We start from the raw sequence: 27,732 nt of genomic DNA, 5'->3' as shown, positions 1-27,732 counted from the left end.
CGCCCTGTTGTGGCGGCGCCTCGTGGCCCCACTTCGTCTCCCCTCCGGTCTTCTGGAAGCTTCGTGGAAAAATAGGCCCCTGGGCGTTGATTTCGTCCAATTCCGAGAATATTTCCTTACTAGGATTTCTGAAACCAAAAACAGCAGAAAAACAAAGAATCGGCTCTTCGGCATCTCGTCAATAGGTTAGTGCCGGAAAATGCATAATAATGACATATAATGTGTATAAAACATGTGAGTATCATCATAAAAGTAGCATGGAACATAAGAAATTATAGATACGTTTGGCACGTATCAGTTCGCAGCCTGCCGTGGAGTCGATAATTTGATCGATCCTTGGGAGGGGGAAGTGATCCTTTGGACAATGTTTATTGAGACACGTAAAGTCGACGCACATGCGAAGGACCTCTGTGTTTTTCTTTGGGACCAGCACTGGGTTTGCTACCCACATGGCCTCTATGTGTATCTCTTTGATCCAGCTTCTCTGAGTCGATTAATTTCCGACAGCATAGCTTTGCGGTTTGGTTCCGAAAAATGCCGCAAAGGTTGTCTGATTGGCCTAGCTAATGGATCCAAATTAAGGGGGTGCTCGGCAAGTTCCCTGGGTACTCCTGGCATGTCAGCTGGACACCATGCGAAGATTTCCCAGCGCTAACAGAGGAACTCGATGAGCGCGCTTTCCTATGCGAGATCCATGTTTGTGGCGATGGCTGTCGTTTTCTTGGGATCTGTCGGGTGTATCTGCACTTCCTTCGAGTTCTTGGTAGTATCAAAGGTTGGTTCCTTTAGCGGCCTCCCTCCATCTGGCAACATGTCTTAGTCAGTTGTTAGCTTTGACGCGAGATATTCTGCTTGCATCCCGAAAGTTTCTAACATCCGATGAAAATCCTTATCGCACTTATCCGCCAGTGCGAAGCTTCCTTTTACTGTGATTGGGCCCTTAGGTCCAGGGAGCCTCCACAACAAGTATGTGTAATGTGGTACCGCCATGAATCTAGCATACGTGGGTCGTCCTAGCAGAGCATGATAGTGTGATGGAAAATCCACAACTTCAAACTCCAGCTTCTCTCTTCTGTAATTTTATCGGGTTCCGAACTGAACGTCGAGATTGATCTTTCCCAATGGGTAAGTTGGCTTATCAGGCGTGATACCATGGAACCGTGTGTCGGTTGGTGTTAGATTCGCCAAGGATATGTTCATCTTCCTTAATGTATCTCCGTACATAAGGTTTAAGTTGCTGCCTCCATCTATAAACACCCGTGAAACGTCGAATCCTGCAATGACCGCCGGCAAGATCAAAGCTGACTCTCCTGGTCGAGGAACTTGCTGCGGATGGTCCGCTATGGTGAAGCCAATGTCCTGTCCCGACCAATTCAGGTACTCAACTGTTGGAGGAGGCATTTTCTCTGCCATAAAAACTTGCCGAGAAATTACTTTTTGAGCTCTATTGGATGGCCTGCCTTTCTGAGTCATCGAGACCTCTCCATTGGTGTTGATATAAGGAACGTTCATTGGAGCTGCCGCTATTCGTAGCTGATGTCGATTTTCGTCCGTGATTGCGGGAGGAGGTGGCAGGTGAATCTCACTCCTTGGCCCCTGAGGGTTTCTGTTTGCTGCCTGTGCATTGGCATGCCCCGTGAATCTGTTCAACGCCTGGAACGTTCGGCAATCCTTCTGCAGATGCCCCGACTGCCTCTTCCCATTGTTGTCGAGAGAAAAATGCATCTGGCATGGCCCATTCATCATATCTTCGGGAGATATGTACGGCCTCTGGAACCTTGGACCATTATTTTGCCTATTGGGACATGGACTGTCCCTGTAGTCGTTGCGTTGTTCACCACTCTTTTGATAGTCATCTCGATTATTACTTCCACTATTTCCTCGGAAGCCAGCCGATATTTGGCCGGGACCATCATAGTCGGGGTATTGGCGAGAGAATCGTCGTCTATTTTGAGTATTTCGATTTCGATCCTCCTCAGGCGACCTATGTCGCTTATTGTGCACATCATCTTCTCCATCTGCCCAGCGATTCGCTATTTCCATCAGTGCTGCTATGGTTTTTGGGTTTGTCCTTCCCAAGTCCTCGATGAAATCTTTTCTTCGGATCCCAGCGACAAAAGCATCTATCGCCCTCTCGTAGATATGTTCTCTGCTGAGTTTTTTATGATGTTCCACCTTTGGATGTACATCCTCATCGACTCATTGTACTTCTGTCGACAGGCTCTCAATTGTTCTATTGATGCAGGTTTCTTGCATGTGGATAGGAAATTCTTAACGAACATGTCCTCGAAGGTCTCCCAGCTGTCGATGGATCCAGGTGGTAGCTTCTTGATCCATGATCGCGCTGTGCCACTCAAGTATACCTGGATGCTCTGCATGGCAGTTGCTTTGGTTCCACTCGTCAACTTTACTGTTTCCAAGTAGTCGACTAGCCAATCCTCCAGATCTTGCAAGCCATCGAACTTCTTGTAATTGTCAGGTAATTTGAAACCAGACGGAACTCACGTTTTGCGAACTCATCGAGTGAAACAGGGGAGTCCGCACATCTCCTCCTCGTCAACCTCCGGTGACTGCCGACGTTCTCTCCTTTCTTGACGCGCCCTGTCGACCCGTGCCTGTGTTGTTGTATCTCTTGCCGATGTTCTTGGATGATCCTGTACCGCCCCTGTAGGTCGTGGACTATTTTGTCTTGCAGCACCTTCGGGAGGTGTGCTTGTTCCTGCAGACGCTGTCCCCATGACTCCAACTCCTGCCATTTCCATGTTATACAATGCTTCTCGTGGATCTCCTGGGGGTGGCCTGTTTGCCAGTATAAAGGCCTGTGTCGCCATATATCCCGCTTCCGGAATTTTGGGGATAATGTTTCCTCTTGTGTCAATCGACATAAAAGACATGTCGAGGTTCTGGATCAGATGCTCCCTCTCTGATTCCGGTATGTTCTGCAGTCGCGATATTCCCCTGTTGTGAGCATCTCTATGGTTGTCTCCCAAGATTCCTGAATGTAGACTCAACTCAGCCCTTCGCCTTCTTGATGCAGAAGTGGCGGCTCTTCTTTTTTCGAGTTCAATTCTATCTTTTTGGAGTTCCCTTCCTGCACGGGCTAATTTATATTGGTACGCCTGCAGCTCTTTGGCTATTGCAGTGGTTGTAGGATAACGTTGCATAGAAAACAAAAATTTTCCTACGGCGAACACGCAATCCAAGCCAAGATGCAATCTAGAAGACGGTAGCAACGAGGGGGTATCGAGTCTCACCCTTGAAGAGATTCCAAAGCCTACAAGATGAGGCTCTTGTTGCTGCGGTAGACGATCACTTGCCGCTTGCAAAAGCGCGTAGAAGATCTTGATCACGATCGGTTCCGGCGCCACGAACGGGCAGCACCTCCGTACTCGGTCACACGTTCGGTTGTTGATGAAGACGACGTCCACCTCCCCGTTCCAGCGGGCAGCGGAAGTAGTAGCTCCTCTTGAATCCGACAGCACGACGGCGTGGTGTCGGTGGCGGTGTAGAAGTCCGGCGGAGCTTCGCTAAGCTACGCGGGCAATATGAAGTGGAGGAGCAAAGCTAGGGTTTGGGAGGGGGTGGCCGGCCACTCAAGGGGGGCGGCCAAGCTATGGTCTTGGGGGTGGCCGGCCCCCTCCCTTGGCCCCTCATTATATAGGTGGATCCCAAGTGTTGGTGTCCAAGTCTTCGAATAAGACCCGAAACCAAAACCTTCCATAGGAGGGGGAAACCTAGCCCAACTAGGACTCCCACCCAAAGGTGGGATTCCCACCTCCCATGTGGGGGGTGGCCGGCCCCTATGGTGGAGTCCACTTGGGACTCCACCCCATCTAGGGCTGGCCGGCCATGGAGGTGGAGTCCCTTGTGGACTCCACCTTCCTTGGTGGTTTCTTCCGGACTTTTCTAGAACCTTCTAGAACCTTCCATAGAACCTTCCGCGACATTTTATTTCACATAAAATGACATCCTATATATGAATCTTATTCTCCGGACCATTCCGGAACTCCTCGTGATGTCCGGGATCTCATCCGGGACTCCGAACAAATATTCGAACTCCATTCCATAATTCAAGTGCTACCATTTCAACATCCAACTTTAAGTGTGTCACCCTACGGTTCGAGAACTATGCGGACATGGTTGAGTACTCACTCCGACCAATAACCAACAGCGGGATCTGGAGATCCATAATGGCTCCCACATATTCAACGATGACTTTAGTGATCGAATGAACCATACACATATATTACCAATTCCCTTTGTCTCGCGATATTTTACTTGTCCGAGGTTTGATCTTCGGTATCACTCTATACCTTGTTCAACCTCGTCTCTTGACAAGTACTCTTTACTCGTACCGTGGTATGTGGTCTCTTATGAACTCATTCATATGCTTGCAAGACATTAGACGACATTCCACCGAGAGGGCCCAGAGTATATCTATCCGTCATCGGGATGGACAAATCCCACTGTTGATCCATATGCCTCAACTCATACTTTCTGGATACTTAATCCCACCTTTATAGCCACCCATTTACGCCGTGGTGTTTGGTGTAATCAAAGTACCTTTCCGGTATAAGTGATTTACATGATCTCATGGTCATAAGGACTAGGTAACTATGTATCGAAAGCTTATAGCAAATAACTTAATGACGAGATCTTATGCTACGCTTAATTGGGTGTGTCCATTATATCATTCACACAATGACATAACCTTGTTATTAATAACATCCAATGTTCATGATTATGAAACTAATCATCCATTAATCAACAAGCTAGTTTAAGAGGCATACTAGGGACTTCTTGTTTGTCTACATATCACACATGTACTAATGTTTCGGTTAATACAATTCTAGCATGATATATAAACATTTATCATAAACATAAAGATATAAATAATAACCACTTTATTATTGCCTCTAGGGCATATCTCCTTCAGTCTCCCACTTGCACTAGAGTCAATAATCTAGATTACATTGTAATATACCTAACACCCATGGCATTCTGGTGTTGGTCATGCTTTGCCCTAGGGAGAGCTTTAGTCAACGGATCTGCTACATTCAGATCAGTGTGTACTTTGCAAATCTTTACTTCTCCATCTTCGATGTACTCGCGAATCGAGTGGTAACGCAGCTTGATATGCTTCAGCCTCTTGTGTGACCTTGGCTCTTGTGCATTGGCGATGGCACCCATGTTATCACAGTAAATGATTAATGGGTCCAATGCACTAGGAACCACACCGAGCTCTACAATGAACCTCTTCATCCATACCGCTTCCGATGAAGCCTCTAAAGCCGCTATGTACTGATTCTCGTTGAAGACTTCGCCACCGTGCACCGCTTCGAGCTTGCCCAGCTTATCGCAGCACCATTCAATATAAACACGTACCTGCATTGTGACTTAGAGTCATCAGGATCAGTGTTCCAACTTGCATCGGTGTAACCGTTTACAACGAGCTCTTGGTCACCTCCATAACAAAGAAACATATCCTTAGTTCTTTTCAAGTACTTCAGGATATTCTTGACCGCTGTCCAATGTTTCATTCCTGGATCACTTTGATATCTGCTAGTCAAACTAACAGCATGTGCTATATCCGGTCTAGTACATAGCATGGCATACATGATAGATCCTATCGCCGAGGCATAGGGATGTTACACATCCTTTCTCTTTCTTCTGCCGTAGCCGGTCCTTGAGTTTTACTCAATACCTTGCCTCGGTAACATTGGTAAGAACCCTTTCTTACTTTCGTCCATTCTAAACTTCTTTAGAATCTTGTCCAGATATGTACTCTGTGATAGCCCTATTAGGCGTCTTGATCTATCTCTATAAATCTTGATGCCTAATATATATGATGCTTCACCAAGGTCTTTCATTGAAAAACTATTATTCAAATAACCCTTAACATTGCTTAATAGTTCTATATCATTCCCGATCAATAATATGTCATCTACATATAATATCAGGAATGCTACAGAGCTCCCACTCACTTTCTTGTAAATACAGGCCTCTCCATGACACTGTATAAACCCGAAGTCTTTGATCACCTTATCAAAGCGTCGGTTCCAACTTCTTGATGCTTGCTTCAGTCCATAGATTGAACGCTGAAGTTTGCATACTTTGTCAGCATTTTTAGGATCGACAAAACCTTTGGGTTGTACCATATACAACTCTTCCTCAATGTCTCCATTAAGGAACGCCGTTTTGACATCCATCTGCCAAATCTCATAATCGAAAAATGCAGCTATTGCTAACAAAATCCTCACAGATTTTAGCTTCGCTACAGGTGAGAAAGTCTCATCGTAGTCAACTCCTTGAATTTGTCGGAAACCCTTTGCGACAAGTCGAGCTTTATAGACAGTAATATTACCATCAAGCATCTGTTTTTCTCTTGAAGATCCATTTATTCTCGACAGCCTTTCGGCTATCTGGTAAGTCTACCAAAGTCCATACTTTGTTATCATACATGGATCCCATTTCGGATTTCATGGCTTCTTGCCATTTGTTGGAATCTGGGCTCATCATCGCTTCTTCATACGTCGCAGGGTCCTCATCATTGTTATCTACAATCATGACATTTAGACAAGGATCATACCAATCAGGAGTGGCACGTTCCCTTGTCGATCTGCGAGGTTCAGTAGTTTCCTCGTTCGAAGTTTCATGATCATTATCATTAGCTTCCTCTGTTGCCGGTGTAGGCGGCAGTACAACTTCGATCGCGCTACTCTGATCAACGAGTATAGATTCATCAATCTCATCGAAGTTCTACTTTTCTTCCAGTCACTTCTTTAGTGAGAAATTCTTTCTCAAGAAAGGTTCCGTTCTTAGCAACAAAGATTTTGCCTTCGGATTTGTGATAGAAAGTGTACCCTATAGTTTCCTTAGGGTATCCTATGAAGACGCATTTCTCCGCTTTGGGTTCTAGCTTGTCCGGTTGTAACTTCTTTACATAGGCTTCGCAACCCCAAACTTTCAGAACGATGACTTAGGTTTCTTATTAAACCATAATTCATACGGTGTCGTTTCTACGGATTTTGATGGTGCTCTATTTAAAGTGAATGCGGCTGTCTCTAATGCATAACTCCAAAATGATAACGGCAAATCTGTAAGAGACATCATACTACGAACCATATCTAAGAGAGTTCGATTACGACGTTCGGACACACCGTTTCGTTGAGGTGTTCCCGGCGGTGTCAATTGTGAAAGTATTCCGCATTTCTTTAAATGCATGCCAAACTCATAACTCAGATATTCACCTCCATGATCAGATCGTAGAAATTTGATCTTCTTGTTACGTTGATTTTCTACTTCACTTTGAAATTCCTTAAACTTCTCGAAAGTTTCGGATTTATGTTTCATGAAATAGATATACCCATATCTACTCAGATCATCTGTGAAGGTTAGAACATAACGATAACCACCGCGCGATGCTACGCTCATTGGTCCACATACATCTGTATGTATGATTTCCAATAAGTCAGTAGCTCGCTCCATCATACCGTAAAATGGAGTCTTTGTCATTTTACCCATTAGACATGCTTCGCATCTATCAAGTGACTCAAAGTCAAGTGATTCAAGTAATCCATCAGTATGGAGTTTCTTCATGCGTTTCACTCCAATATGACCAAGACGATGCCACATATAAGTAGAATTATCATTAAGTTTAATTCGCTTAGCATCAATGTTATGTATATGCGTATCACTACTATCGAGATCTAATAGAAATAAGCCATTCTTTTGTGGTGCTCGACCATAAAAGATATTATTCATAAAAATAGAACAACCATTATTCTCAGACTTGAATGAATAACCGTCTTGCATTAAACAAGATCCAGATATAATGTTCATGCTCAACGCAGTACATAATAGTAATTATTTAGGCTTAAAACTAATCCCGAAGGTAGATGTAGAGGAAGTGTGCCGACTGCGATCACATTGACCTTGGATCCGTTTCCAACGCGCATCGTTACTTCATCTTTCAGCAGTTGTCGTTTATTCTTTAGTTCCTGTTTCGAGTTACAAATATGAGCAACCGAACCAGTATCAAATACCCAGGTACTAGAACGAGAACCAGTGAAATGAACATCTATAACATGTATATCAAATATACCTTCTTTCTTCTTCTTGACAAGGCCGCTCTTCAGATCAGCCGGATACTTGGAGCAATTACGCTTCCAGTGTCCCTTCTCCTTGCGTAATAGCACTCAAGATCGGGCTTAGGGCCGTTCTTAGGTTTCATAGGAGGCGTGGCAGCTTTCTTGCCACCCTTCTTGAATTTTCCCTTAGACTTGCCCCTGTTTCTTGAAACTGGTGGTCTTGTTGACCATCAACACTTGATGCTCTTTCTTGATCTCAATCTCAGCAGCTTTTAGCATGCCAAAAAGTTCAGGTAACTCCTTGTTCATGTTCTGCATATTGTAGTTCATCACAAAGTTCTTGTAACTTGGTGGCAGTGATTGAAGGACACGATTAATCCCCGATCTGTTAGGAATCACTATTCCCAAGTCAACGAAGTTTCTTCGCATGCCGGTCATGGCGAGCATGTGCTCACTAACGGAGCTGCCTTCTTCCATCATACACCAAGAAATGTTTCGATGCTTCATAGCATTCCATCGCCGCATGAGTCTCGAATATAGCTTTCAGCTCATTCATCAACTCATGAGGATCATGGTGCTCAAAACGTTTTTGAAGATCGGATTCCGCATCGCACAGGATGGCACACTGAACTTGAGAGTACCGAGTTTTCCGAGTCGCGTAAACAGCTTTTACTTCATCGGATTCATTTTCTGCAGGAGGGTCACCTAGCGGTGCATCAAGCACAAATTGCAGATTTCCGCCAGAGAGGAAGATCCTCACATGACGGAACCAAGTGAAGTTGCTACCGTTGCTCTTAAGTTTCTCTTTCTCTAGGAACTGATTAAAATTGATTGGGGACGCCATCTCTACAACATATATTTGCAATAGTTTAGACTAAGTTTATGACAAATTGAGTTCAAATTTTAATTCAACATAATTAAAAACCTAAGTGAACTCCCACTCAAAACAATATCCCTCGCATTGTCTTAGTGATCACACGAACCAAATCCACCGCACCTAAACCCGATCATCACGAGAAAAGGTGTGATTTCAATGGCGAACACTCAAAGTGTTCATCATATCAACCATATGATTCATGCTCTACCTTTCGGTATCACGTGTTCCGAGACCATGTCCGTACATGCTAGGCTCGTCAAGGCCACCTTAGTATCCGCATGTGCAAAACTGTCTTGCACCCGTTATATGTACTTATTGAATCTATCACACCCGATCATCACGAGGTGCTTCAAACGACAAGACTTGGCAACGGTGCTACTAAGGATGAACACTTTATTATCTTGATATTTTAGTGAGGGATCATCTTATAATGCTACCGTCGCGATCTAAGCAAAATAAGATGCATAAAAAGGATTAACATCACATGCAGTTCATATGTGATATGATATGGCCCTTTTGTTCTTGCGCCTTTGATCTTCATCTCCAAAGCACGGATATGATCTCCATCATCTTCGGGCATGATCTCCATCATCGTCGGCGTAGCGTCAAGGTCAATGGCGCCGTCTTCATGATTGTCCTCCATGTAGCAACTATTACAACTACTTTGAAATACTACTCAACATGAAATTTAAAGACAACCATAAGGCTCCTGCCGGTTGCCACAATACAATAATGATCATCTCATACATATTCATCATCACATTATGGCCATATCACATCACCAAACCCTGCAAAAACAAGTTAGACGTCTCTAATTTGGTTTGCATATTTTACGTGGTTTAGGGTTTTCGAGAGAGATCTAATCTACCTACGAACATGAACCACAACGTTGATACTAATGTTTTCAATAGAAGAGTAAATTGAATCTTTACTATAGTAGGAGAGACAGACACCCGCAAAGCCTCTTATGCAATACAAGTTGCATGTCGAACGAGGAACAAGTCTCATGAACGCGGTCATGTAAAGTTAGTCCGAGCCGCTTCATCCCACTATGCCATAAAGATGCAAAGTACTCAAACTAAAGATAACAAGAGCATCAACGCCCACAAACCATTGTGTTCTACTCGTGCAACCATCTATGCATAGACACGGCTCTGATACCACTGTAGGATAACGTTGCATAGAAAACAAAAATTTTCCTACGGCGAACACGCAATCCAAGCCAAGATGCAATCTAGAAGACGGTAGCAACGAGGGGGTATCGAGTCTCACCCTTGAAGAGATTCCAAAGCCTACAAGATGAGGCTCTTGTTGCTGCGGTAGACGATCACTTGCCGCTTGCAAAAGCGCGTAGAAGATCTTGATCACGATCGGTTCCGGCGCCACGAACGGGCAGCACCTCCGTACTCGGTCACACGTTCGGTTGTTGATGAAGACGACGTCCACCTCCCGTTCCAGCGGGCAGCGGAAGTAGTAGCTCCTCTTGAATCCGACAGCACGACGGCGTGGTGTCGGTGGCGGTGTAGAAGTCCGGCGGAGCTTCGCTAAGCTACGCGGGCAATATGAAGTGGAGGAGCAAAGCTAGGGTTTGGGAGGGGTGGCCGGCCACTCAAGGGGCGGCCAAGCTATGGTCTTGGGGGTGGCCGGCCCCCTCCCTTGGCCCCTCATTATATAGGTGGATCCCAAGTGTTGGTGTCCAAGTCTTCGAATAAGACCCGAAACCAAAACCTTCCATAGGAGGGGGAAACCTAGCCCAACTAGGACTCCCACCCAAAGGTGGGATTCCCACCTCCCATGTGGGGGTGGCCGGCCCCCTATGGTGGAGTCCACTTGGGACTCCACCCCATCTAGGGCTGGCCGGCCATGGAGGTGGAGTCCCTTGTGGACTCCACCTTCCTTGGTGGTTTCTTCCGGACTTTTCTAGAACCTTCTAGAACCTTCCATAGAACCTTCCGCGACATTTTATTTCACATAAAATGACATCCTATATATGAATCTTATTCTCCGGACCATTCCGGAACTCCTCGTGATGTCCGGGATCTCATCCGGGACTCCGAACAAATATTCGAACTCCATTCCATAATTCAAGTGCTACCATTTCAACATCCAACTTTAAGTGTGTCACCCTACGGTTCGAGAACTATGCGGACATGGTTGAGTACTCACTCCGACCAATAACCAACAAATGGGATCTGGAGATCCATAATGGCTCCCACATATTCAACGATGACTTTAGTGATCGAATGAACCATACACATATATTACCAATTCCCTTTGTCTCGCGATATTTTACTTGTCCGAGGTTTGATCTTCGGTATCACTCTATACCTTGTTCAACCTCGTCTCCTGACAAGTACTCTTTACTCGTACCGTGGTATGTGGTCTCTTATGAACTCATTCATATGCTTGCAAGACATTAGACGACATTCCACCGAGAGGGCCCAGAGTATATCTATCCGTCATCGGGATGGACAAATCCCACTGTTGATCCATATGCCTCAACTCATACTTTCCGGATACTTAATCCCACCTTTATAGCCACCCATTTACGCAGTGGTGTTTGGTGTAATCAAAGTACCTTTCCGGTATAAGTGATTTACATGATCTCATGGTCATAAGGACTAGGTAACTATGTATCGAAAGCTTATAGCAAATAACTTAATGACGAGATCTTATGCTACGCTTAATTGGGTGTGTCCATTATATCATTCACACAATGACATAACCTTGTTATTAATAACATCCAATGTTCATGATTATGAAACTAATCATCCATTAATCAACAAGCTAGTTTAAGAGGCATACTAGGGACTTCTTGTTTGTCTACATATCACACATGTACTAATGTTTCGGTTAATACAATTCTAGCATGATATATAAACATTTATCATAAACATAAAGATATAAATAATAACCACTTTATTATTGCCTCTAGGGCATATCTCCTTCAGTGGTATCCATCGGCTATGTGCCATTCATGGCTATTGCCGCTCTGTCCCAGGCTTCTTGCGGGAGTTGCAACCTTTGTCGCGGTTTGGGCCCGATGTATTTGGTACCCAAACCTCGCATGAGATCAGCGGGATCGACGTATGGGTTTCCCAAATCATCGAAAGCCTCTGATGTTTCCGGCTCTGCTCGGCTTGCCTCTCCAATCACGTAAACTTGATGATATGCTGAAGCTTGATTGTCATCGGAATTGGTGACACCGTCATATAGATCGACGAAGACCTCCCGAATAGAAGTGGATCGGTCGATGAAGTCGAAAGTATCGACACTATCCGAGTCACTGCTTATATTTGAGTCCGCAGACGACCCGAAGGACATGTTGCTGAAGATCTTGACGAGTTTTCCGCTTGAAGCGGGCTTGGTGAGGATTGTCGACGAGATCTCTTCATCACCAGACTCGAACGACAACACTGATCCCGAGAAATCGGAATCGACCGCGACCGATCTCGACGAATCCGGTATCGCGAGACGATGAGACCCCTCCTTCCCAACGCGGAAGTGGAACCTTCCGAACGTCATCTCCATGGGCTCCTCCAGATACACATATGCATCCACACGGGAGGACAGGTGAGGAACAAAATTGACTAGAGCAGTTTCGATCTGTTTACCTCGATCCAACGCGTTGCTTGCCACTGAAGATGTCGACGATGTTGAACGTGCCATCGAGATCAGCTCCTTGTCGCCTCTAATTCCCACAGACGGCACCAATTGACAAGAGATTAACTTGTCAATGCCTACAAGTTCTAGACTAGGGTTTTGTTAGAAGTAGAGGGCAAGTAGATCTTGAGGGTTTCAGCCGGAAAAGTACTCGACTGCTATGAAAACTAGGGTTGTGTTGACAATGATTCGATCCTTTCTTTGTCCCTCGACTCCCCCTTATATAGGAGGTGGAGCCGAGGGTTTCGTGATGTACAATTTACAAAGTCCGGGAGACTATCTGAGTCTGTCCCGTAATAGTTACAAGTCGATATTCCTAATACAACTCTATCTTTCCAAACTATCTCCTGACTGGGCTTCTGGGCTTCATAAACTTCGGGTCATGGGCCTTCAGTAAACCCCGGGTACCATCTTCGGCAGGCCCATTGGGGATGCCTACGTCACTTGGTAAACGTTGTTTCAAGCGGTTAGCCTGGTTGCTTGTAGACAACGTCTGCAAAAGGAGACTAGTGAGACACTGGCGCAAAATAAGTACTCGGAATTTAATCTGGTTTCACGGTCCTCATTAGCCATACCACATTCTTTGGATCAGACCAGCGCTTGACAAGATCTCCCTACTGCTCATCAGTCATGCAGGGTGCAGGAGACGTTGTTGGAACATTGGTAGTAGTCTGGCCAGTGAAGTATGTCGCCTTAAGCTTATAGCGGTGCTGGCGCAACAATTCTTTGAATATGGAAGCGATGACAAACTTTACATCCTCATTATCCTCATTGAATTCAAACCTTAATTGTTCACAATGGTGGAACGATTGGTGAGTTATATAGCATAGAAACAACAGTAAGCTACAAGAAATGGGACAGATCAATGTGGAATAATTTATCATTACCAGGAGAAGCATGACTTACATGTAAATTATGCACCAAACTCTCGAACTGTGAAGGGGTGTCAACGTGGTGCTTCCACAATGGGAAGGTAGGAAGTTCATTCCTGATAAAATAGCCAACTTGTGATACAAGATATGAAGATTCATGCGGATGAAGTGGCCATCTGCCACCTACAATAGATGTGATGCGAAATCTTGAACGCATTCCGGAAATCTTAGCTGCAAGTTTTCTTCCTACCGTTGGCCCCCTCGTTTTTATTGATCGTGGCGAACCTACCAAGTTAAGCATTATATCAAGCTATCATGGCATATAGATACATAAGGGAGCATTAAACTACAAGTCTTGAAAAAAGTATTACCTTTTTTGGCGTGGGTCTCATCATCGGGAGAGGAGTTGTCTTTCGCAGGACTAAGGGTCGGAGGGAGATCTTCACCAGTTTGCTGGTGTTGTGGCAGCACTGTTTGGACATTTGAGGCTATATCATCTGGGACTAGCATCATGTGTCCTTGGCCATTATTACTTACCACCATGATGCGCGTGAGACACACGTCCGTTGGGAACCCCAAGAGGAAGGTGTGATGTGCACAGCAGTAAGTTTTCCCTCAGAAAGAAACCAAGGTTTATCGAACCAGTAGGAGCCAAGAAACACGTTGAAGGTTGATGGCGGCGAAGTGTAATGCGGCGCAACACCAGGGATTCCGGCGCCAACGTGGAACCTGCACAACACAACCAAAGTACTTTGCCCCAACGTAACAGTGAGGTTGTCAATCTCACCGGCTTGCTGTGGACAAAGGATTAACCGTATTGTGTGGAAGATGATTGTTTGCGAAGAACAGTAAAGAACAAGTATTGCAGTATATTGTATTTCAGATGTAAAGAATAGGACCGGGGTCCACAGTTCACTAGTGGTGTCTCTCCCATAAGATAAATAGCATGTTGGGTGAACGAATTATAGTTGGGCAATTGACAAATAAAGAAGGCATAACAATGCACATACAAATATCATGATGAGTACTATGAGATTTAATCAGGGCATTACGACAAAGTACATAGACCGCTATCCAGCATGCATCTATGCCTAAAAAGTCCACTTTCAGGTTATCATCCGAACCCCTTCCGTTATTAAGTTGCAAGCAACAGACAATTGCATTAAGTATGGTGCGTAATGTAATCAACACAAATATCCTTAGACAAAGCATCGATGTTTTATCCCTAGTAGCAACAGCACATCCACAACCATTGAACTTTCATCATCGTCCTGCATTTAATGGAGGCATGAACCCACTATCGAGCATAAATACTCCCTCTTGGAGTCACAAGTATCAACTTGGCCAGAGCCTCTACTAGCAACGGAGAGCATGCAAGAACATAAACAACTCATATATGATAGATTGATAATCAACTTGACATAGTATTCAATATCCATCGGATCCCAACAAACACAACATGTAGGATTATAAATAAACGATCTTGATCATGATAGGCAGCTCACAAGATCGAACATGATAGCACAATTAGTAGAAGACGACCATCTAGCTACTGCTATGGACCCATGGTCCAGGGGTGAACTACTCACACATCGATCCGGAGGCGATCATGGCGATGAAGAGTCCTCCGGGAGATGATTCCCCTCTCCGGCAGGGTGCCGGAGGCGATCTCCTGAATCCCCCGAGATGGGATTGGCGGTGGCTGCGTCTCTGGAAGGTTTTCCGTATCGTGGCTCTCGGTACTGGGGGTTTCGCGACGAAGACTATATGTAGGCGGAAGGGTAGGTCAGGAGGCGTCACGAGGGGCCCACACAACAGGGCCGCGCGGCCAGGGGCTGGGCCGCGCCGCCCTAGTGTGGCGCCACCTCGTGGCCCTACTTCGTTTCCTCTTCGGACTTCTGGAAGCTTCGTGGAAAAATAGGCCCCTGGGCGTTGATTTCGTCCAATTCCGAGAATATTTCCTTACTAGGATTTCTGAAACCAAAAACAGCAGAAAACAGCAACTGGCTCTTCGGCATCTCGTCAATAGGTTAGTGCCGGAAAATGCATAATAATGACATATAATGTGTATAAAACATGTGAGTATCATCATAAAAGTAGCATGGAACATAAGAAATTATAGATACGTTTGAGACGTATCAAGCATCCCCAAGCTTAGTTCCTACTCGCCCTCGAGTAGGTAAACGATAACAAAGATAATTTCTGAAGTGACATGCTATCATAATCTTGATCAATACTATTGTAAAGCACATGAGATGAATGCAGCGATTCGAAGCAATGATGAAGATAATGAGTAAACAAATGAATCATATAACAAAGACTTTTCATGAATAGTACTTTCAAGACAAGCATCAATAAGTCTTGCATAAGAGTTAACTCATAAGCAATAAATTCTTAGTAGAAAGCTTTGAAACAACACAAAGGAAGATATAAGTTTCAGCGGTTACTTTCAACTTGAACATGTATATCTCATGGATAATTGTCAACACAAAGTAATATAACAAGTGCAATAGGTAAACATGTAAGAATCAATGCACACAGTTTACACAAGTGTTTGCTTCTAAGATAGAAAGAATAGGTAAACTGACTCAACAATAAAGTAGAAGAATGGCCCTTCGCAGAGGGAAGCATGGATTACTATTTTTGTGCTAGAGCTTTTCATTTTGAAAACAAGAAACAATTTTGTCAACGGTAGTAATAAATCATATGTGTTATGTACAATAGTGCCCGCACCTTGTCCTAATTAGCTTGGATTAACACGGATTATCATTGCATAACATATGTTTCAACCAAGTGTCACAAAGGGGTACCTCTATGCCGCCTGTACAAGGGTCTAAGGAGAAAGTTTGCATTGGATTTCTCGCTTTTGATCATTCTCAACTTAGACACCCATACCGGGACAACATAGACAACAGATAATGGACTCCTCTTTTAATGCTTAAGCATTCAACAACAGTTAATATTTCTCATAAGAGATTGAGGTTTTATGTCCAAACTGAAACTTCCACCATGATTCATGGCTTTAGTTAGCGGCCCAATGTTCTTCTCTAACAATATGCATACTCAAACCATTTGATCATGAAAATCGCCCTTACTTCAGACAAGACGAACATGCATAGCAACTCACATGATATTCAACAAAGGTAAAAGTTGATGGCGTCCCCAGAAACATAGTTACCGCTCAACAAGCAACTTATTAAGAAATAAGACACATAAGTACATATTCTTCACCACAATAGTTTTTAAGGCTATTTGTCCCATGAGCTATATATTGTAAAGGCAAAGAATGGAATTTTAAAGGTAGCACTCAAGTAATGTACTTTGGAATGGCGGAGAAATACCATGTGGTAGGTAGGTATGGTGGACACAAATGGCATGGATTTGGCTCAAGGATTTGGATGCACGAGAAGAATCCCTCTCAATACAAGGCTAGGCTAGCAAGGTTGTTTGAAGCAAACTCAAGTATGAAATGGTGCAGCAAGACTCACATATAAACATATTGTAAGCATTATAAGACTTTACATCGTCTCCTTGTTGTTCAAACACCTCAACCAGAAAATATCTAGTCTTAGAGAGACCAATCATGCAAACCTAATTTTAACAAGCTCTATGTAGTTCTTCATTAATAGGTACAAGGTACATGATGCAAGAGCTTCAACATGATCTATATGAGCACAACAATTGCCAAGTATCAAATTATTCAAGACATTATACCATTTACCACATGCGGCATTTTCCGTTTCCAACCATATAGCAATGAACGAAGTAGTTCAACCTTCGCAATGAACATTAAAGATAAGGCTAAGAACACATGTGTTCATATGCAACAGCGGAGCGTGTCTCTCTCCCATATAAAGAATGCTAGGATCCAACTTTATTCAAACAAAAACAAAAACAAAAACAAACAGATGCTCCAAGCAAAGCACATAAGATGTGATTGAATAAAAATATAGTTTCACTAGAGGAACCTGATAATGTTGCCGATGAAGAAGGGGATGCCTTGGGAAACCCCAAGCTTAGATGCTTGAGTCTTCTTGAAATATGCAGGGATGAACCACGGGGGCATCCCCAAGCTTAAACTTTTCACTCTTCTTGATCATATTGTATCATCCTCCTCTCTTGACCCTTGAAAACTTCCTCCACACCAAACTCAAAACAAACTCATTAGAGGGTTAGTGCATAATTGAAAATTCACATATTCATAGGTGACATAATCATTCTTAACACTTCTGGACATTGCACAAAGCTACTGAAAGTTAATGGAACAAAGAAATCCATCAAACATAGCAAAACAGGCAATGCGAAATAAAAGGCAGAATCTGTCAAAACAGAACAGTCCGTAAAGACGAATTTTACAGGGGCACTTAACTTGCTCAGATGAAAATGCTCAAATTGAATGAAAGTTGCGTACATATCTGAGGATCACCCTCGTAAATTTTCAGATTTTTCTGAGTTACCTACAGAGAATTCTGCCCAGATTCGTGACAGCAAGAAATCTGTTTCTGCGCAGTAATCCAAATCTAGTATGAACCTTACTATCAAAGACTTTACTTGGCACAACAATGCAATAAAATAAAGATAAGGAGAGGTTGCTACAGTAGTAACAACTTCCAAGACTCAAATATAAAACAAAAGTGCTGTAGTAAAAACATACATGGGTTATCTCCCAAGAAGTGCTTTCTTTATAGCCATTAAGATGGGCTCAGCAATTTTAATGATGCTCTTGCAAGAAATAAGAGTTGAAGCAAAAGAGAGCATCAAGAAGCAAATTCAAAACACATTTAATCCTAACCCACTTCCTATGCATAGGAATCTTGTAGACAAATAAATTCATGAAGAACAAAGTGACAAGCATAGGAATATAAAACACGAGTAACTTCAAAAAAATTAGCATATAGAGAGGTGTTTTAGTACCATGAAAATTTCTACAACCATATTTTCCTCTCTCATAATAATTTCCAGTAGCATCATGAACAAACTCAACAATATAGCTATCACATAAAGCATTCTTATCATGATCCACATGCATAAAAGTATCATTACTCTCGGAAATTCAATTCGGCTCCCGGGTGCGTATGCTCCCTCTACTAAAAAATTATATTTCGAAATGTCAAAAAATTTGGACAAAAAATTCTTCATGTACATCTTCATAATATACATGCGTTCGTCATGTTTCACGAAAAACCAATATTTTGTGTGGTCTATATAAAAAAGAGAAATTTATCTTGTGAAAAGCTTTAGTTTTAGCACTGAATTTTGTCTTTTTTACACACGTCTCATGATAAGTCAATTTTTTATGAAACGACTTTGTGAGCACGTAGCACGTGAAGATGTACGTGCGAACTTTTAGTTTCAATTTTTTTAAATTTAAAATGCATGTAAGATGCATTTTGAAATATAGAGAGCATATGGACCCATGTTCCAAAACACCACTCCCCATTACTCTCCACATAAGCATAATCATTACTATTAATTGTAGTGGGAGCAAATTCAATAATATAGCTATCATTATTATCACTATAATCATCATATATAGGAGGCATATTGTAATCATAATTAATTTTCTCCTCCATGCTTGGGGGACTAAAAATATCATGCTCCTCAAAACCAGCTTCCCCAAGCTTAGAATTTTCCATAGCATTAGCAACAATGGTGTTCAAAGCATTCATACTAATAACATTACCATTAGCATGCATATAAAGCTCCATAGGTTTTTTAATTTTCTCTTCAAACACCTCATGTCCTAACTCAAGATAAATACAATAAAGATCTCTAATATTTTTGTTGTTTTCCATTAAGCCTAACTAGTGAAGTCACACAACTTAGTATTTTCAGGAGTATTCATTTTAACAGTAATAAAAATAAACTAAGCAAACTAAATTAAGTAAAGTAAAACAAGTAACTAATTTTTTTGTATTTTTGATATAGAGAACAAACAAAGCAGTAAATAAAATAAAGTAAAGCAAGACAAAAACAAAGTAAAGAGATTGGATGTGGGAGACTCCCCTTGCAGCGTGTCTTGATCTCCCCGGCAACGGCGCCAGAAAACAGTCTTGATGCGCGTGAGATACACGTCCGTTGGGAACCCCAAGAAGAAGGTGTGATGTGCACAGCAGTAAGTTTTCCCTCAGAAAGAAACCAAGGTTTATCGAACCAGTAGGAGCCAAGAAGCACGTTGAAGGTTGATGGCGGCGAAGTGTAGTGCAGCGCAACACCAGGGATTCCGGCGCCAACGTGGAACCTGCACAACACAACCAAAGAACTTTGCCCCAACGTAACAGTGAGGTTGTCAATCTCACCGGCTTGCTGTGAACAAAGGATTAACCGTATTGTGTGGAAGATGATTGTTTGCGAAGAACAGCAAAGAACAAGTATTGCAGTAGATTGTATTTCAGATGTAAAGAATAGGACCGGGGTCCACAGTTCACTAGTGGTGTCTCTCCCATAAGATAAATAGCATGTTGGGTGAACGAATTACAGTTGGGCAATTGACAAATAAAGAAGGCATAGCAATGCACATACAAATATCATGATGAGTACTATGAGATTTAATCAGGGCATTACGACAAAGTACATAGACCGCTATCCAGCATGCATCTATGCCTAAAAAGTCCACTTTCAGGTTATCATCCGAACCCCTTCCCGTATTAAGTTGCAAGCAACAGACAATTGCATTAAGTATGGTGCATAATGTAATCAACACAAATATCCTTAGACAAAGTATCGATGTTTTATCCCTAGTAGCAACAGCACATCTAGAACCTTAGAACTTTCTGTCACTGTCCCAGATTTAATGGAGGCATGAACCCACTATAGAGCATAAATACTCCCTCTTGGAGTCACAAGTATCAACTTGGCCAGAGCCTCTACTAGCAACAGAGAGCATGCAAGAACATAAACAACTCATATATGATAGATTGATAATCACCTTGACATAGTATTCAATATCCATCGGATCCCAACAAACACAACATGTAGGATTACAAATAAACGATCTTGATCATGATAGGCAGCTCACAAGATCGAACATGATAGCACAATTAGGAGAAGACGACCATCTAGCTACTGCTATGGACCCATGGTCCAGGGGTGAACTACTCACACATCGATCCGGAGGCGATCATGGCGATGAAGAGTCCTCCGGGAGATGATTCCCCTCTCCGGCAGGGTGCCGGAGGCGATCTCCTGAATCCCCCGAGATGGGATTGGCGGCGGCTGCGTCTCTGGAAGGTTTTCCGTATCGTGGCTCTCGGTACTGGGGGTTTCCCGACGAAGACTATATGTAGGCGGAAGGGTAGGTCAGGAGGCGTCACGAGGGGCCCACACAACGGGGCCGCGCGGCCAGGGGCTGGGCTGCGCCGCCCTAGTGTGGCGCCACCTCGTGCCCCTACTTCGTTTCCTCTTCGGACTTCTGGAAGCTTCGTGGAAAAATAGGCCCCTGGGCGTTGATTTCGTCCAATTCCGAGAATATTTCCTTACTAGGATTTCTGAAACCAAAAACAGCAACTGGCTCTTCGGCATCTCGTCAATAGGTTAGTGCCGGAAAATGCATAATAATGACATATAATGTGTATAAAACATGTGAGTATCATCATAAAAGTAGCATGGAACATAAGAAATTATAGATACGTTTGAGACGTATCACACCACTCCTGATGGTGCCAATTGTTGGCTAGAATTTGCTGTGGAAACTGGTTCTGTTGGCAATTGTTGCTGAGAAACAGTATTGGCAACTGGTGGTTGTGGAATGTGTGGGTTGGTACATGCTGGGGCTAGTTCTATCTGATTCCATGGTTTGTGGTTTTTACGAGACCTTTTACTGTTATCATTCTTGGCATGTTCGCCACCTCGTGTAAGTCTCTTGTTAGACCTTGTAATAGGAGGAGCAGCACGAGCATCAGGCTTAACCCTTTTTTTATTACGCACTGTCACCCATCCTCCGGTATCAGCCTGAGGTTCCTGTTTAGTGTTCTTCCTCCTGTTCGTTCTTGAAAAGTTCTTGCCCGAATCTGCAGATGCCTATCACACATAAATGATATTTCAATGTACAATATTATATGATGATGATATGCAGATGGAATGGAAAAACAGTAAGGCAACATATGCCAAAACATATATGATGCGTTAGCTAAGCAGGAAAAATTGTAGTAATGAGATTGAACATGGGATGGGTAACATATTTGGTAGGATTGGGATAAAAAAATGGAAGTTGGGACTAATAATTCGATGACAGCACAGATAAAACACCTTGTTGTGTTGCGGAGGATAGTCGACCAGGGCATCTTCCTGAGTCAGCTCGCCATCACAATCAGCAGGATCAAATTCTGAATCAGAGGAATGTTCTGTATCCTTTGTGATGGGGGTGGGTGGCGTTTTTGCACTAGACCTTGTAGAAGGAGATAGTGTTAGGCCCAACGAGGCTGCAACTCGGATATTATGCAGGATATTTTGCCTCCGTTGCTCTTCGTACTCATTCTCGAGTGGAAGACCTAACATGCATTGGCGAGAAATGCGGATGAGATTTCTCATGGAACTCTGCGAATAAGAACAAATTAATAGTAGCAGTGAGACTGCTCAAAAGGTGTAATGACAAACAAACTATGGCTCAAAAATAATTGATGTTCATATTGTCAATATTCATGCACTAGCCAACGCAACCGGAAGTCCGGACTGATGGAAAGGGCAAACAAATTATGGCTCAAAAATAATTTATGTTGGGCAACACAGGGCAGCAGCAACAATTTTTAGGATAATTATGAATGTCAAGCTTCATGCAGTAGCCAACGCAACCAAAAGTCCGAACTGATGGAAAGGGCTAAGCAATCCACATATAGACTCAAACACATAATTGTGTCATTTCATGCCAATGGTTAACCATATGGAATGGCACGCTTAATATAATTGCCTAGGGTCTTCCAAGTTCCAACAGATCGGTCTATTGGATGAACTTGCTAGAGCATGCAATTCGAAATGGTATCAGACCTACAAGGTCCTGAGTTCAAATCCTAGCAACGCAGTATTCAAAATAAATATTTGCAGCCTTCCTAAAAAAATATCTAATGATACATGCCTAAGGCTCGGTCTATTGAATGATTGGTTTTATCACTTAGCACCACAAGTTGGGGATTTTTTATCACAAAACACCAACATTTGGGGACATTATTTCACATAACACATTATTTGTCATTAGTTGGCTTGATAAGAGCATGACCCTAGAACGTGACACCAAGTTACAGTACGTGAGCATATTTGCTACAAACAAATGAATTTTGGTGTGAAATTTTGTAGACACTCTGTGGAAATGAGAATATGAGCCACACTTGTTACATATGCTACACACAAATGAATTACCATATGACAAATATCCATTGAAATTATAACCACACAAGAACATGAGATTTGGGTAATATATTCTATACCAGCAGAAGGTTTTGATAATATGTACCAATACAACTACCCTGGACATAATATTTTTTTTGAACTGTCTGGACGTAAGATATAACAACTAGTGTTGACAAACAGCTTTGTATTTAGCGTTTAACAGCAAATACCACAAAATAAAGTCTAATTGTCTTTCTCCCGCTGTCACTCTTAAACTGATGGTGGCCTGAAGTCACTAATGGGCTATCAAACAGAGATCATGTATTCTGCGAAACAATTACCCCAAATGTTGGTGTTTTGTGATACAAATATCTAGGGTTGTGGTTCTGTGATAAAAAAATATCCCAAACTTCTGGTGACGTGGGCATTACCCTTCGGGTAACTGGTATTGCCCTATCCCGTATAGCCCAGCTGGAGGCCCATGAAGACAACCGATGGCAAGGTGGGCCACTAGGATGGTGCCGAAGAAGATTCCTTGAAGACCAAGGCGAAGATCAATCAAACAAGGAAAGTTTAGAACTAGGTCTCTTGTAAACCTAGTCGTACTCGTGTAGATCTCTTGAGACCTGGCCCCCTATATAAGGACCAGGAGAGGGACTGCTGAGGGACACAATCAATCTTAGGAACTTCAGCCACCAGAAGTCTGGATCTAGGTCGCCGTAGCACTTAGCCTCTCGACGAGATCATAGCCAAAACCTTCGGCACCCCATTGTAACCCGATATTTTCATAATCAAGATCAGACAGGCAGGGCGTAGGGGTGTTACCTCATCGAGGGCCCTGAACCTGGGTAAATTGCTCTCCCCGCTTGTCTGTTAACCGATGGTTCGTATCAGCCTACAGGATTCAATCAACCCTAAGCCCCAACCGGAGGACATTGTCGAGGAGCACCCCCGACAATTGGCGCCGTCTGTGGGAACCCTGTCGGCACAAGATCCGCCATCGGCAGATCCAGTCATGTCGTCAACTGCTTCATCGACGCCATCATCATCATCACTGATCTTGGGAAGCCCGATTCGATTCGGCTCCTACGAGTTCACCCCGCACAGCGACTCGTCTCGCTCAACTTTTTCAGATCTTCAAGGGAACATGGAGATGACGTTTGGCAGCGTCCACTACAATGTCAACGCAGAAGGAGTCCTCTGACTGCTAGAGCCGTGCGCTCCCAGATCAGCAAGAAAATCACCACCATTGGCCATGGGACCAAACCTGTCGTCGTCAGTCGATCTTTCGGCTGGCCTGACGGACTCGACAAGCTCCTCCCTGCCATCGACTCCTCGGTCAAGGTCTTCAATGTCAGTCGGATCTGACAACCCCGCATCGTCAGAGATGACCTCGTACTACTGCTTGAACTGCGACATCAGGCACGGGCTGGGATCAAGCGACACGCCGTTCATCTGCAGCGCCCAGTATTCATCGGGAGAAGACAGCGTCGACAATGCCGCCAAGGAAGTCACCTGGAAAGCCGCACACCATCAAGTCTACGCTGCCAATAACACAGGAAACGCAAGGAACGGGGGAGGCGGAGAACACACTCCTTGCTCCAGCAGGCGACGAAGCTTTCAAAATAGTGCCAGTAACAATAGTAGCGATTACACCATCGCGGAGGAAGAATGGGCAGCTGCCAGGGCAGCCGTGCTTAATAACACACCACTCCCCGCTGGAACCTCAGTCGGGACCCTCAACGCCTACCGCGAGATATTGGACAAGAATCGGGAGCGGCTGTTAGTTGAGCGAACCACCCTCGAGAAACGCTTGCTTGCGGCAGATAAATCTAGCGAACGGCGGAGGGGCTCGCGAAGAAGCGCTTCCCGAAGCAGTCAAGGCGCGGGGAAACATCGATCAAGGTTATCCAGATTATCGGAAGACGATACTAGGGAAATAATGTCAAACTTGTCTAGATCGTTTATGACCACGGATACCGCAGGGATGCTAAGGCCAAAAACCGTCGAAGGAGCAACTGCCAACCTCGCGGCGTACCTTGTTAACCAACGAACCGAAGGTTCCATGGTTAAAGCACATCGGGGTGCTTTTGAAAGCCTCGCAATCCTGGGAGACAAACTGGTTCCACGAAAAGAAAAAGCCTCGCCTCAAGTCGGAGGTTCAAAGCACCGTTCAAGGGACGCTCGAGACGAGATTACCCAGAGCAGAATCGACAAAGCTAGGCAACGGTGAGCCGCGAGGGGAGAAGATGATAGCGACGCCTCGGAAGAAAGCGAGGAATACGACGGTGAACTGAGGGGGCTGATTGCTTGAGTTACAAGATCCGCGAAACAATGCCACCCAAGAAGTTCAAACCTACCCCTACTGACGCCGCGAAGTATGACGGGCAGTAGGAGCCAAAGTCATGGATAGACGATTACCTGCAGACTATGATCTTACACAAAGGAAACCAGATAGCAGCCATGCAATGCCTGCAGCTTTACCTGAAAGATTCGGCACGGGCCTGGCTGAGAGGTCTGCCGAAGGGATCCATCAAATCATGGGACGACCTGGTGGACGCTTTCGTCGCCAACTTCCAAGCGACGTAAAAAAGGTCAGTTGGGATCGAGGAGCTACGGCATTGCCACCAGAAACAGAAGGAGTCGATGCGTGCATACATCGGTAGGTTCACCAAACTCCTGAACGCTGCCGAAGACGTTTCTGTTGACAGAGCAATCAATGCCTTCAGCGACGGCATCCGACGTGAAACGTACATAGAAGAACTCGGGCGCAATAAGCCGAAAACCATAACCAAATTAATGGAAATCGCCAACAGCTGGGCTGATGGTGAAGACAATGTACGAAGACCGCGACAACGCAGTGACGACGAGGACGACGATCAGCCGAAGAATGATTCGGGTGGTCGCAGGGATCGTCGGTAGAAGAGGAAGGATCGCAGCTACGACGAGTTCGAGGTGGTCAATTGGGAATCACAGTACCATGCTATACTCGGAAGATCAGCTTATGCCAAGTTCATGGCTGTGCCGCACTATGCATACCTCAAGCTGAAAATGCCTGGGAACAATGGGACAAACATCACAGTCTATGGAAGTTTTTCACGCTCGGATAATTGTGATCGCGATTTCCAAAGGATCGCTGCAAAGTTTGGGATCATGCAGGAGGCTGTCGATCTCCCTCCAAAATCGTCGGCACGTGATAGCCAAGAAGATGAACGCGCCAGGAAGACAAAGAAGAAGCCAGCCGACCTTACTCTAGAAACTTCGACAGTGAAAACTTCAGCAGCCGATGGTACAACGGCCTCAGAAGAACACAAAACGCTGGCAATCACTGCCGGGACCCCTGGCGAAACCAAGGACGCTTCCGACATCGCTGACGCGGTGATCAAGCCAGAAGATAAGAAGAACCATCCTCTTGCTTAAGAGGATGGGTAGCATTTAGTTTATCTTTTCTTTTCAACAGGGCTCCTTTTCGCCCCTTAGTCTCTTGCTTACGTTATTAATGAGAACTTAAGTTTTGTTTCCTTGAAAAGCATTGCAGTAGTTGGGAACACCCGAACCACATCGTCATGAGCCTCGTTCGCATATTTCGGCGAACGTTAGGGCAATGAAGAACACGTACAAAGATTGCACCCCAAAAAATCCTCTGAAATTACAAGTGCTAAAGGATGCGAAAACAACGAGGACCCAGCTGTTGTCTTTTTGCTATAAGATGCCTCAACGAGTGCCGTAAATAGCAAGAGACGTGAAACACATATACTAACGACCCCACGTTGGGCACTTTGCTTATGGAAGTACCAAAGAACGACGGAGTCATCGGCAGAATTAGTGCTCCCGATATATTCGGGAGCTGCTGTCAAGACATGCATCGGTTGAAAGCAAAGTTGCACATACAACGGGTTTAGCAAGACCCGCAACACGAGCTGAGCACTCAAACAATTTGCTGACCAACGAATACACATACAATCAAACCAGCAATTAAGATTTGCTCCTTCAAAATTTACCAACGGCATTAAGATGGTAAAAATGCATGTACATGCACGCACCAATAAAAGTAGTTTAAACATTAAAAACCCAAAATACTCGGGTGTAGTAAGAAACCAAAGTCTTCTATTTACAGTAGGAACATGACCCTGAATTACCCTTGTGGAGTCTCTTTTTCTTCAGGTGCCTTCGAGTCCTTTTCTAGCCTGTCGACAATTATATTGGCAGGCAGTGTCACCTTCGGGTACAGAGGCTCCAAACCACCCGCTGCATTGGCGATGGACAGCAGGTTTGCAGAAGGATAACGCGCAAGGACGAGGGCAAGTGTAAATCTAGCTCCCGCAAAAACTTGAGCTCGCACCAAGTCTCGGATCTTCTTGGCATTCCTGAATTCTGACATTAAAGTCAACAGCGTGGGAGGGACCGCGTTCAAGGAAACATCGTCTTCCATATTACTCTCAGCCCCTTGTAGCACTTGTCGAAGAACCGATGCACCTGTTGGACCCGGTCTTGGAACTTCGCGACAGCCGAAGCCTTCGACTGTTCCCTCGAGAAAACTTCATATGCTGATGATAGCTGGGTCAGTGCATTTACACGCTCATGTCTACGCTTGCTTTCTTCAGCCTTGTTCAGAGCTACGACTAGCAAAGGAACCAGCAGAAGATAAGAAAGTGCTTTTCATGAAACATCAAAGATCAAGAGAGCCGGAGCACTTACAGTTCAAACTTTCGGTAGCCTTGTGCAATTCAGTAAGCGCGTAGCGCTCAGCATCAGCGGCAATCTCATTTTTCTTATTGATAATGGCAGCTAAGGCATAAGTGATGCGCATATCTTTCTCCATCCGCGCGATCCGGTCCTTCATGCGTTGAAGTCGATCACTTTCAGGGACAGCACCCGAGGAGTCATCGACAAAAGCAGGCACAGGGTA

The sequence above is a fragment of the Lolium perenne genome, chromosome 2 (genome assembly GCF_019359855.2).
Source record: "Lolium perenne isolate Kyuss_39 chromosome 2, Kyuss_2.0, whole genome shotgun sequence".
NCBI lineage: Eukaryota > Viridiplantae > Streptophyta > Magnoliopsida > Poales > Poaceae > Lolium > Lolium perenne.
This window is presented reverse-complemented; position numbering follows the sequence as displayed.